The following is a 13,327-nucleotide window of genomic DNA, read 5'->3' on the forward strand; positions in this document are numbered from 1 at the left end:
GTATCTTAGTGTAAGGTAGAATGTGCTTTGAGGACAGATATTCAGGCATTCAATTTTCAGTACTTTTCTGGAAAACCACTTGTGAGAGCTCATTTTAAAGCTATTGGTGTAATAATTTTTTTTTTACTGTTTTAAGTTTTAGAAAATTTTATTTTTCCTCATAGAGTTAACACAGGGATGGTAGCAACACTGAATTTCAAATATTGGTAATTGTTTAGTAATTTGTTTCTCTCATATCAAATTTTGCACAGCGACCCCTTATCTTTATTCTTGATTTGATAGGAGAATATATGAAAATTTTATTGAGGAAAGTTTGAGCAAAAGTTTAAGACTTTCTCTTTCAAGGCACAAACTACCTGTAGGAACTTAAGTCTTTATCTCTGTGCATATGCAACTTTCTTGTATATAGACAGTGCATTTCATCACAGGCACACAAACACATTCACACATGCACGTGCATGCATACATGTATACGTACATACACATATGCACACAAACTGACAGACATACATATACGATACATATGCAGACAGACATACATACATAAATACATACACACACACACATACACACACACATACATTATATGTACATACCACCTGAAACACACATTCAAACTGTTATTTAGTAAAATCCAGAACAAAAGCAAATAACTCTGTGGATTGAGGTGGAAACTGGTAACCTTCACTTACAACAATTCCATTCAACTTTGTTTGACTTATTGAGACTATCACATTTAATAAATCATAGCTTTTCCGATTCCACTTCACAACGTTAGCAAAGTACTCCAAATATTCCAGTCCTTTCGAGTCATTAAATTATTGATGGAAAGTATTGACTTGTGAGACCAGTGATTTTCATGATACATGTGTATCTTGCACTCAACAGGTGACGTTTTCCCACCATCAGAAAGAGTGACATGAAACACACAGCATCCATAGAGAGCTCGTAAATACTCTGTGGAGCATTGGAGGTTACAGGGCTTGAACAAAGTAATTGTTTAAACCTGTACGGCATGTAACTGTGAACAGAATGAGGATAAGTTCCCTTGATGGCATACAACTGTTAACATCAAAGAGATCTGTTATTCCCCAGCCGGGGAGTTGTACGTTGTTGGGGAAAAAGCGGACAATGAGGTCAGAACCCCATGACTGCATAATGAGGTTAAGAACCCTGTTCAAGCCATACCATAAATGTTTAGTGTGTGTGCCACAAATTACAGAGTCTCAGAGTGTACTTTCTGATACTCTGCAATTGAAAGACATCCTCAAGTCATGTACTCATATAGTGTGAGGTGCATTCTTGAGCCTGACAACACATGAGGAATGTGAAACATGCATTTCCGTAAGAACTGTCTGCATCATGAAAAGTTTTCTTGATCAACTTTGACCAGCAATACTGGAAAGTGAGATGACGTCTTGACTTGGAGCATTTTTTCTTCCCATGTGAGGTTTGTCATTTGAAAAAGCAAGAAAGCTGCAAATGTTGCTTTTCACGATTTTCACTGAGAGAGTGGTAGGCAGGACCATAGCCTGGTGGGTGCACCTGCCCCCTCTATCCCACCACCTGAATTTTCCCAGCTATCAATATACAAATTTTCTGCAGATCCTAGCTAAGCTAGGTTCTGCGCTGCCCCCCTTCCCCTCAAGCAATTTAGTCAGACTACAGCCTGGTAAGACATTGAAATCAGCTAGGTGGTAGGATAGCATATTAATTATTAGCTTTCAAAGACATGCAGCAGTCTTTTTCATCATATGATAGGATAGAATGAAAGCACCACAAGATATTGACAGTGAAGATTGACATGGTTACACTTTGCTTTCACACAATTTTTCTCATGGAGATTTTTCCAGAATTACTCCACTAATCCTTTCCAGGATTTTATGAACCTTCTCTATGTGCAGCAATCAACTTGTCATGAAATATAAACTACAGTATGTTTTAGTATTTATTCATGGTGCCTAGAGACTATAACGGACAACGTTACCATGCTAGAAGTACACGGGAAATCATCAGGTGTGTGTGTTTACATCAAGAGTTTTAAATGACAAATAATGATCATACATGTCCAAGTACCTCACCAATTGTCAACATGAAACAAAACTTCTGTCACTAATATTCCTCAATGAATATTGACAATTATGTCAAAGACCTACAGATATAAGCACACCATTTTCTTTGGTAGGGTATTCAAAATCCATACCTGATAAAACTTTGGCAATACTGAAGGATACTGGGTCCCTCGACAAATTGACAAATAAGCATAATTCTAGGGTACTGTATTTTATTAGCCATAGGAAAGGCTAGTAAAGTAGAATACGGCTCTGGGACAGATATTCGGACTCTCAAACTTTTAAAATATTCTATTGGCCTACCACTTTTAGGTGCTCATTTCAAAGCTTATGGAGTAAATCAAAACAGTTTTGTGAAAATCCAGAATTTTATTTCCCCGTAGAGATAACACTGGGGTGGGGCCATTTTGAACTTCAAATATCTGTAAATATTAGGAAATTTATTTCTCTAGTACCAAAATTTGCACCATGACCCTAATTTCTAGTCTTGATCATGAAAGAAGTTTGCTTGAGGAAAGTTTGAGCAAAAGTTTAAGTCTTTCATTTTCGAGGCACAAACTACCTTAAGAAAATTAAATTGTTTTCACATGGAATAAGGCCGAGTATTATTTAGATTAGCTGAAATTTTATAAACCTGACATAACTTCTCTTAGACATTATCTTTTTATGAAGACAAGGTAAGTATGCACTGTGAACACAGCAACCACAAAAGCAAACATAATTCTCTACCATTGAGTTCACAAACTTGTAGTTTCCCTGCAACCAAGGTACAACATTTCTGAATTGGATGTCAATTTCACAGCAGGTAGATTTCAGTTATTGAGATTATACAAATAAATCAGTTATTACTCATTGAATGCTGGCCCTATTTCCAGGTAAACTGGACCAAGTACACAAATAAAATAATTTGATATTACTTTACCACAGTCTGAGGGAAAGGACACTTCTACACAGCAAAGGTTAAGAAGGATAAGTAGAAATCTTCACGACTTTTCATAAATTGTTACATGATTTCAAAATGCAAATTGTTTTGTACTTTTTATAGGAGCGTAACAATAACAAGCGTGATAAATTTAATTTTCACTTCTTGTTTTATTTCAACCTTCATTGAAAACTGCACACCTGTTTGCTTGCCACACTTATAGCTTTCTTTGTAGTTCAATAAGTTTTTTCAATATATCAATGCACAACCAATACTTTAAAATGTCTGGTTCACCCTGTTAAATATGACCTTGTTTTGTAAGAACTTTAAAAGGGAACAAAAGTATGACAGTAAATAATATGGCCATTTTCTACTTCCCTCCCTGCTTTTGCTTTGTGTCGTGATTCCAGAGCTGTGGTGTCTGTATTTCGAAGTACAAAAGATCAAGAAACAGGTTTGATATTTCTAAATTTTCAACTGTCATACAATGAAATATTAATTTTATTTGGACTTGAATGCATAAGAACAGGAGAAAAACATGACTGTCAATTGGCTTTAACCCTTTGAGTGCTGTAATTTTTTCCCACCAAAATTTGAGTGCAACATTTTACCAATTTTTATGAAGTTTTCTGTAATTTTTTGGATAATTTTGGACCAAATGGACATAAAATTTCATTGACTACAGTATTTTACAAAATTTTGACAAAAACCTAAAAAAAATTGACAGGAGTACATTTTATAAAGATGACAAAAATTGACTTTGGCATTCAAAGGGTTAATAGTGAGTGTGTACTTTTTTTATTGGTTAGCAGGTAAACATAATGAGTGACAGATTTGTAACCAGGTCATATTGTATAAATATGTACACGTTTAAAATTGAATAACTTAACATCTGCAATGGGTTACATTTTAAAGTGCCAGACTCAAAACATCTTTGTTTGACATCAACTCTGGTCTTGTGAATTACTCTTAACAATTTTGGAATGCAGACAGTTATGAACAAAAATAGTTTCATTAAAAGAAGCTGAGCTACGATATATAAAATTGCTTATAACTATATCAGTTGTTTCAATGAAATGACCAGACAGAAGAGTAAGAAATCTGTTCAAAACAACTAGACATGCGGGAAAAATTTACAAGAGTTACCTGTCCAAGTGCAATGGTAACTATCCTAACTACAACCATTTTCAGTAATAGAGCGCGAAGCCACTGCAGTGAACTGCAATAAAACTGCTCACACTAATTAGTTTCAGCTGTAGCCAGCTGGCAAAGTCGACAACATTGTATGTCCCATGCAGACAGTTTGTCTGGGGAAGTTGAAATAAAAAAGATTTGTTCATGGACCAGTGCATGGTAATGTTACATTGTATCTTAATCTTGAACACAGGGTGCCAATCGTAAATTCGCATTACAACTCGAGCCTCAGACAGAGCTAGTTTTGCCTTTGTACAAGCAGACGTTTTGGTCTTTATCAAGTAGCCTTGTTCAACACCAAAGTGACCACGGCTACAGCTGAAAACTAATTAGTGTAAGCAGTTTTATTTGCAGTTCACTGCAGTGGCTTCGCGCTCTATTACTGAAAATGGTTGTATTAGCTCTCACATACATGTGCATATGTTCCTTGCCTCTGATCTCAACAAACATGTGACATTATTTCCACCTGTCTGTTGGGCAGATGCAGTTGTAAACTAGTTTAACCAGCCAGATCAAAAATTTTATCTGCCCTGTGTAGGTAGGCTGACAGTTATTTCAAACAGACAGAATTGGTTTACTTTAACCCTTTGAGTAGCAAAGTCAATTTTTGTTGCCTTCATAGAAATTAGAGTATAAAGCAAATAATTTTTTTCAAATCAAAACAATTTTTTTCTGATTTTTCCCAAAACTTTGGTCAAAAACTGTACTCAATGAAAAGTTATATCCATTTGGTCCAAAACTATCAAGAAAGTAAAGAAAAATTCATAACAATTGGTACAATGTTGCACTGAAATTTTGGTGGGAAAAATTACAGCACTCAAAGGGTTAATATCAGGAACTGAAGCCTACCTTATATTGCAAATAAACCTACACAATTTACTGCAAAAGGGGAGTGATAAATGTTAAGATATGAAATCTAAAGAACAGAATATTACCAGGAACTAGAACTGCCCTATCTGAAAGAGGATACAATTACAATGGACTTCACCCTATCTGAAAGAGGATACAATGGACTTTAGGCAGAGAAGATGTTAGGACATTGTATGTAGAAATATTTGAAATGTTTTTGAAATTATGTCACAGTGAACAATAGTGGCTTGTACCACTATTTCCTTGAGAAACTGAGTGAATAAACTTTAATGAGGATATTTGGAGATGTCTGTCCTTCATTGGAATCAGAGAAAACCAAACAGAAGAGCTAACTAAGTCACATAACAAATGCAGATATGGCTGCAATCTTGATTACAATGACAGTATCACAGTAATCTTGATAGCAAAACTGCCACACAGCCAAACATGAATGTACATGTAAATACCCTCCTATCCACATCACGTTCCTAATATCTGCCAAATCTTAACAGCACAATTGGTATTCCCAGTCTCTAACTTAAACGTCAATATTGCATTTTTTCTCCATTACAATTACATTCCAAATATCAAATGATCATGGAAATCTACAAGCAACCTACATTTACGAACAATAAAAATAGAAATTGCAGTAAGATTGCCAAAAACTCAACAAATTGCTTTTTTTATGCTAATCATATCCTGTGTGGTAAGTTATACTCTGATCAGTTACTCAGACTTGACACGTATCTTGCTAATAATTTCTAAGTTTTAGTACAAAGTTAACATAAGAAGGAACCTCCACACATTTAAACAGAAACATAAACTTTTGAACCCTGTTTAGCATTAAGTCATTCCGTAATCCTGACAGCATTGAAAAATTAATATCATTAGAATGGAAAAACAGACAAGTCAAGTACAAACTTGACCAGAATTGTCAGTTATTCCACACTCAACAACATTGTATTTTTTACCTGTTTGTTGTATACCGAGTCACTCTAGTTTCTCAGAACTATCAGATATTTTACATTGTCATAAACAATATAACATTCTTACATTTACATTGTGTTACGTACAGTACACGCTGAGTTACTCCTGTCCAAAAATGCACGTTTTCTGGGTCTGGAAACTCTAAACATAATGGTTCCCATGGCTAGGAAATTACCATCTTGATATCAGACTAACGCTGAGCATGTGTTTTTACAGAGGAAATGCATGCACAGTGACAGCCACATCTCACTGTGAACTTAACAAGGTATAATTAAAACGTTCTGCCTCAGCAGGCAGATACAAAGGCAAGTAATTACTAGTACAATATGTATTGCAATATGTAATATGTAATAGAATAGACATTTAAAATGAACAATGACTGATCATTCGCCTCTTTGCTTCAATTGAGCTGCAACTAGGTGCCACGCCAAATACAATGAAGTTGACTGATATAGATTGTTTAGAGAATGTCCAAATTTGCAAGAAGTGTAACCAACTTTCTTCAGGTCAGTTGACTTTAATGAGTACAAAGGATGTTGGGTAATTACCCTCTTTAATCTCTGTTTTAGGTTTCATTCACCGACACTTTACTACAATTCATACCCTGAGGGATAAGACGTACGTGTACTATGGCCGTAGCTCCATAGATTGAGTACCATAGACACTAGTGATGGAGAGCTTGACCACTGCACATTGAGAACATCTTTACAGTTGACTTGTGTCAAATTTTTAACTATTTTTTAGGTGAAAATTCAGTAAATTCTCAATTGGATTTGAACTCACAAAGTACAGCATCCAGTCACCTAGCGAAGACATCGCAGTCAAAACCACTTGGCTAAATCTATCCTATTGTCATTCATGAATAAGTTGACATGTTTTTCAGATCTGTGATGAGTTCTGTAGTTTCGGATAGTTGTCTATCACAACCATTTTATTTTTCAAAGTAGTCTACTACGAGTCTACTGAGAAACTTTTCCAAAACCCACTAAGAAATCAAAGTATCAACCTTAAACAAACTCTGCTAGTCTTTGGTCTATCTCGTCATACCTGGGCAGACGTCATAGCTTGCCAGGCCTATTTGTTAGTCAACTACACAAAATACTAAACATCTAACCTTTATATTATTGACTTTCCTGAAAATTGGCATGTGCATTTACTTGCTCATTTCTGGTAACTTCTAAATAAACTTTCAGAGAGTCAAGTGCCTGATTCAAGCTAACTGAAGTACTGTGTGTGATAAATAATTCCACATGGCACCATTACATCATCGACGGAGTATTTAAACACAGTTCAAAAACTTATAATGTGTGTGGGTTGTTTGTTTTATTTGACACAGCACATATAACTGGTCAAGCACTTAAATTGCCTACACACATCGTTCAGACAATGTGGACAGAGTTAATTATAAACACTGACAGCTTCTACAGAAAAAAAGATCTGTTTCTATTTTCGAAAAAGAAATTTGAAACTGTGAATACTCATTCAAAATTCATTCACGGAACCTTTTCAAGCATCTAAATAGCACTTATAAGTTTCATAAAAGTTTTGAACACATTTGTAAGCATTACATCTGACAAATATAGGACTGCTTTTGAGCATGTGTACATGTAGATGAGTGTGCTTGTTGGCAGTTTTTTTTTCTGTCTGGTCATGTGACCATGGAAAAGTTGGAGTAGTTGATGATGTCCAGCTGCCTCTGTATATAGGAATAAATGAGTGAACATTTGGGATTTCACTGTATTCAGAATACAAGATGATATAGCAAGTGTCTACCAGAAGAAGTATTAAATAGTTTCATTCAGAAAAGCAATAGTTCTTCATACCGTTGCACACTTGTGAAGTTTTCAACATAAATTCATGATTACAGAATAGCTTGACAAGATGGCACACTGTGCTTTGCAAACTATGTACGAAAAGGTATGTATTAATAAATGAACAAATTTTCTGCTACACCCACACTTTGAACATTACTAATAAATGCCTGTATTTGAATGTGGAAATTAGATGTGGGAAATTCTAAGCCCATATTAACATATTTCCTTGTTAACAACCCGGTGTTGTTTTTCAGAACAACTTGTTATCCAGACAGAAGTGTTGGAAAAACTTACCTGCGTTCCTGTTGGAACCGTTCCAGGAGTTTCTTCATGTTAGTGTTGTTGTCAGTGACTAGACAGGCACACAGTTCATAAGTGTTCACTGTGTACACAGACAGCACTGCATGCCTTGCAGTACAGTCATCTCAGACTCTAATGACAGTTCACGCAACGATATCACTGACTAGATTCCATTCCGTTTCCTGATTTTCCACTGTTATATCCGGTTTTTTTGAACACAGACATCTGGCAGTATCAAATTTGGCCCAGCATGCAAGAAATCTGGTCCATACACACTGACACTGGAACTTTTATCCGGTGGAGTAAAACAGAGAGAAGATCAGAGAAGGCCTGACCACACCTCCGGGTGAATAATTATCTGTATCTGTGAGATGTCAAAGTCCATTAATAACAGACTGGATGATTGACAGGGCTATCCCACTATCCACCATTGGTTATTAACCTTTGACCTCAACTCATAGGTGAGTTCAGGCATGCTGGTTGAACTTGGGGACCCAGGTCTGGCAAAGGTGAATGACATTTGGTCAGATACCGTTAAACTGCACTAAAAGGAACAATTATGCAACTTGTTACAGGTGATATGATAGGAGATGATGTCCTGACAGCTTTTGGAAACTTATTGGCTGGCATTTCCTTAATTTGATCTTAACTTTCTGAAGTATTTGAAAGAATTAAAAGTACAATAGAAGCTTGACATTGGAACTATGTTCACTCAGGATCTAACCCGATGGCAACAGCTATCGATGAGCAGTTTTTATACATGTAGCTACGGAGATTGGCCCCCAACACCTTTCAAACGGTTTGAGTTGTTGAGTGTCTATAGACAGTGTACATAGCAAATATTAAGATCATTAAAATACTGGTATGACCTGACACTGCCACATATGAATATTACCCCTTGAACAATGACTGTGGTTTATGATTTTTAAACCATAAATTCAACCTTGATGGAAAAATACTGAACATATTAATTGGTAGCTTTTCAACCTCTCTTGGTTTTTGCTACATGATATCATGCTGTAAAGAAGGTCAACACACCAAAGATGACCCATCTTGAATGGTCTTTCAACAAGTGTCACTGAATTACGCTCTGACAACCAAAAAGGACAAATAAACTGGATTTATATTTACCTGAGCTTCAACAGACCTAGATCAGCAAAAACTTGGTAATCTAACCTCTAATGGACTATACATATCCAAATGTTGGCTAAATCCTTGTGAAAGTTGGCAGAATCCAATGCAGACAGCTTGTGTATACATAAGTGAATTCATTGAAGGAAATGGAAAACTGGTGAAAAGGCTATACCCAATCACCAACCTCATCATCCCTAGGGAACATTCAAATTTCAATTAACTTGGTGATGACATTTGCTGTGCTGGTAAAACAACTTGACCAAAACTTGTCAATAATTGGAGGAAACAAGGACACTGCCCTCCAGCATTAGCAAGGCCATCAAATAATTTCACAATATTCAATTATGTATCACAAATATCTTCTATCCCGCTTGTAAAATAATGGAATTTATTTATTGGGTATACCTAGGATAGAGAAAAAAGTACCATATTGCAGTAGTTTGTTACTTTAATCTTTCAAAACAGTTTTGTGCATGAAAATTTGGCCACATTTGCGTTAACAAATGTGTTTGGAAAAACAATAAATTATCAATGTATGCCTACATGGATATATTACGAGATGCATATTTTGTTTTGTCAATGTTGCTGATATTTTGGATTGTGAATGCAAATTTTTGTCGAACTTCAGAGAGGTGATTGCATTCTCAACAAATAAATAACTGTAAAGCTTGTAAAATTAATAAAATATATCTTGTGATAATTCTGAAATTCTTCATATTTGCCTTTGAAAGCCATGTAAGACTACGCTGTCCTTTAAATCATGTTTTATTATTACATTACAATCTACCGACTTTGCCTTTCAATGTAACTGGCCAGACAGTATTTGTCTTGCTGGTAAAAACACAGTGTCTAGACCCTCAATGAAGTGTGTATTGCCTTCCGGTGGGACAGCCAAGTTTTCTTTTAATCAGCACGCATTACATTGTCACCAATTGTGAACTCATTTTCAGGGTTTTTTCAGTCAGTGGGCCTGTTAACCGTGTTTCCAAAACAAATACAGTTACTTGTATAGACACTCACTCAAGGAACGAAATGCAATTTAAGTTTGAATGTTTGAGACAAACAGCTGTATACATATGTTAACTGACTTACATTCAACTCAAGGCAACAAAGTCACCTCTAAGCACTAAAATCACTTTTGTACAAATTTTTTCTCACTTAAGAAAATCTACAAAGTGTACTCTATTTTTCTAAAATGTACTCATTGCCAAATCATATTGATTTTAAACTGGTCTGTGAACTATTACATTGGTGTTAAAACAGTTACAGAAGTGGTTCAGCAAGAATTAGGCACACTGCAAATTTAAACTTGTTACCTAACTGTCAAAGAAGCATTTTGTGAACAGACAGACATACTTTTTAGTTCTGCCAGTAACCTGTTTTGGCGTCGACACACTTTATAACAGCTGAAAAGCTCTGCAATAAGTAACTGGATATGAAACTTCCAACTGAAAACTTTGAAAACAGAAAACTGACGTGTGTGGACAAAAAACAGAAGTAGTTGTGCACTCATGAAAGAAAAAAAACAGAACTCAGAACTATATCTAGTTCAGAAAGGGCAATTACATGTACCTGTCTATGGTTTAATGTAGATTTATTCACACTAGGAGAATTATGATAGCATACATCTCAGATATATTTGTTCACAAAGAGGAAATTGTATTAATTTTATCCCGCATAGGTAAATATATGAATAATATGGTCTGGATTTTTAAAGTCAGAAATGGTAAACTTGTAAACAAATGGAAAATCTTGTTTCCTAGCCCGATAGAAAATGGTTTATTAAAATGTACAAAGTTGTTGGCAAACAAAGTAGATTATCAGCTGAAACATCATCCAGGGTATGTAAACTATATTATCTGAGTTTCAAAAGTTATAAAAGATGTCATACATGAAAACACTTAACCCTTTTAAAGGCCTGTGCCAGCGTCAGATTGTCTCGCAGGGAAATCTACTCATTAGATCACAATTTCTATGGAAAACAAAAGGCTATGTCACCCCATAATCCTCTTACAGACTAGAACAAACTTGATCCAGGGATCAAGTCCCTGGCTTTAATTTTACGTTCTTTGATAGGACCCTCTTGTTATATACAGATTTGCATCACTTATTAGTCATAATTTTTACCATATTTATAGTACTTTGCATTATCACATGCACAAGCCAAGTTTGTCGTCTCCGAACAAAAAATACGGGATTTATTCTCTGGTCGTTCTACGTCACGACAACCCGCGTCTATGTCATCAATTTTGGTGCGTCGGACCTTTTTTTTGTCGATCTTCGGTGTGCTCGTAAATATGTAAACAAACAACATGGCGGGCGATGTTTCTCCCACGATCAAAAGTAATGTAATGAAATCGATATTTTCACAGACTACGACATTACTAATCCGAACAATGTAAACACAAGAGTGCCGCCTGTATATTCCGAAGGAATTACGTGAATAATTTGCGGAAACAACGAACTCGAAGTGGTCGCGTATAGCCTACCGTGGGTTCCGTACGCATAGGCGCGACCTTTACAGTGTTCGCGCCGTCGAGATTCAGTCGATATTTGTTCCCGAAAAATAGCGTATCTTCGTCTGTGATAAATTTCTAGGACTATGCTATCTTTGAAATAGATTATAACTTTGCGGAAGATAGCCTACGTGTAGACCGAGAGCTGTCATTTGCTCCACACACGAACGAACGTGAGCGCTAACGCACACGACGGACGACTGGAAATGATTGACAACTTGTGCACGGCGTACTGATATTTATTCCTAAAGTAGTTCAAAGTTTAAACGCGGAATCGTCATGGAAAACTTATTTTATTTTGCAAAAAATAACGAATTCTTGGCTTGTGCATGTGATAAGTATATTATTCCCTAATATTTTTCTTCGTTCAGCGAAGGAAAATACGAGTGACGTAATGACCGTGTCACCACGAGTCGAAGACGAGTGGTGACACGGTCATTACGTCACTCGTATTTTCCTTCGCTGAACGAAGAAAAATATTAGGGAATAATATCGCATTGTATTGATTATACATATCCATACTTACATGTATTCTTTAATATGTGAGAAATACTGATTTTAATTTTAACTTTTCAATAAATACAATGTCACAATTTTTATAGGAAAGTCTGATGCCCCAGCAAGTTCACTAAAACTTTGTTAACACATGTTTTTTTTGTTTAATGAACCAAGCCCTACCTATAATTGCTGGCTTACATGTAACTGCTGTGTGATTAATTTACATAAGGTATATGGAAAAGTCTACTGTTGAATAGCATGGATCTCAAATACTGCCATTGAGTAGTTGCCAGGGTCAGACACAAATACTTGGACATCACAGCAGCATTAGCATGTACAAAGATCTTGCCGCTAAATTCACCTATGACATTTACACAGGCTAGTCAAGTGTACCTTGCAGATGTTAAACCCATTCAACTGACATTTCACTGAAAAAAGGCAGGTACCAGTGTAAAAGAGACTCTCTGACAAGGTAAAGATGCAGGGCTCTCAATTGTAAAATTTCTGCAGCAGACAAATTTCCTAATCAGATGTTCTCACTATGCACAATCCAAAAGCTTTTCAACACTAACAATATTTCATCATAATTACACAGTTTCTGTACTCAGAAAGAGTTCACGATACGGAGATTTCCATAGGACAATGGTATATGAACACATCTCTTCTACTTTAATACCTAAGGTATTTGCATTTTCTGGAACTACATTGCATATTACAGCGTTCAGCCCATACATCATTGACTGTCCTGTGGATTCATGCTAGTTCTGAGATGTACAAAATTTACTTGCTAGAAAAGATGCATGCTGCCGTACCGATCACTGGGTGCACAGCTGCTTTTTGGCTCTCCCACATTGCTTTCTGTTCTCTGTACACAAGTTAATGGAATTTACGAATTGAAATGTCAACAAGTCCAACTTTTAACAACATTGGAATTTTTCATGCTGCATATGGTATATCTCAATCTACATGTATTCACTGACATATACCATGTTGTTGGTGATTTTACATTGGTTTTAGGTGCTAGGCACAAAAAATGACAAT

At 35.9% G+C, this 13,327-nt stretch overlaps 1 protein-coding gene across 11 annotated transcripts in view; it reads right to left on the reverse strand.

The window, feature by feature from the left end:
• The window catches only part of LOC139120186 (putative leucine-rich repeat-containing protein DDB_G0290503), a 176,847-nt gene that overhangs the window by 24,501 nt on the left and 139,019 nt on the right, over positions 1–13,327 (reverse strand). The window lies entirely within an intron of this gene.

Source organism: Ptychodera flava, chromosome 2 (genome assembly GCF_041260155.1).
Source record: "Ptychodera flava strain L36383 chromosome 2, AS_Pfla_20210202, whole genome shotgun sequence".
Taxonomy (NCBI): domain Eukaryota; kingdom Metazoa; phylum Hemichordata; class Enteropneusta; family Ptychoderidae; genus Ptychodera; species Ptychodera flava.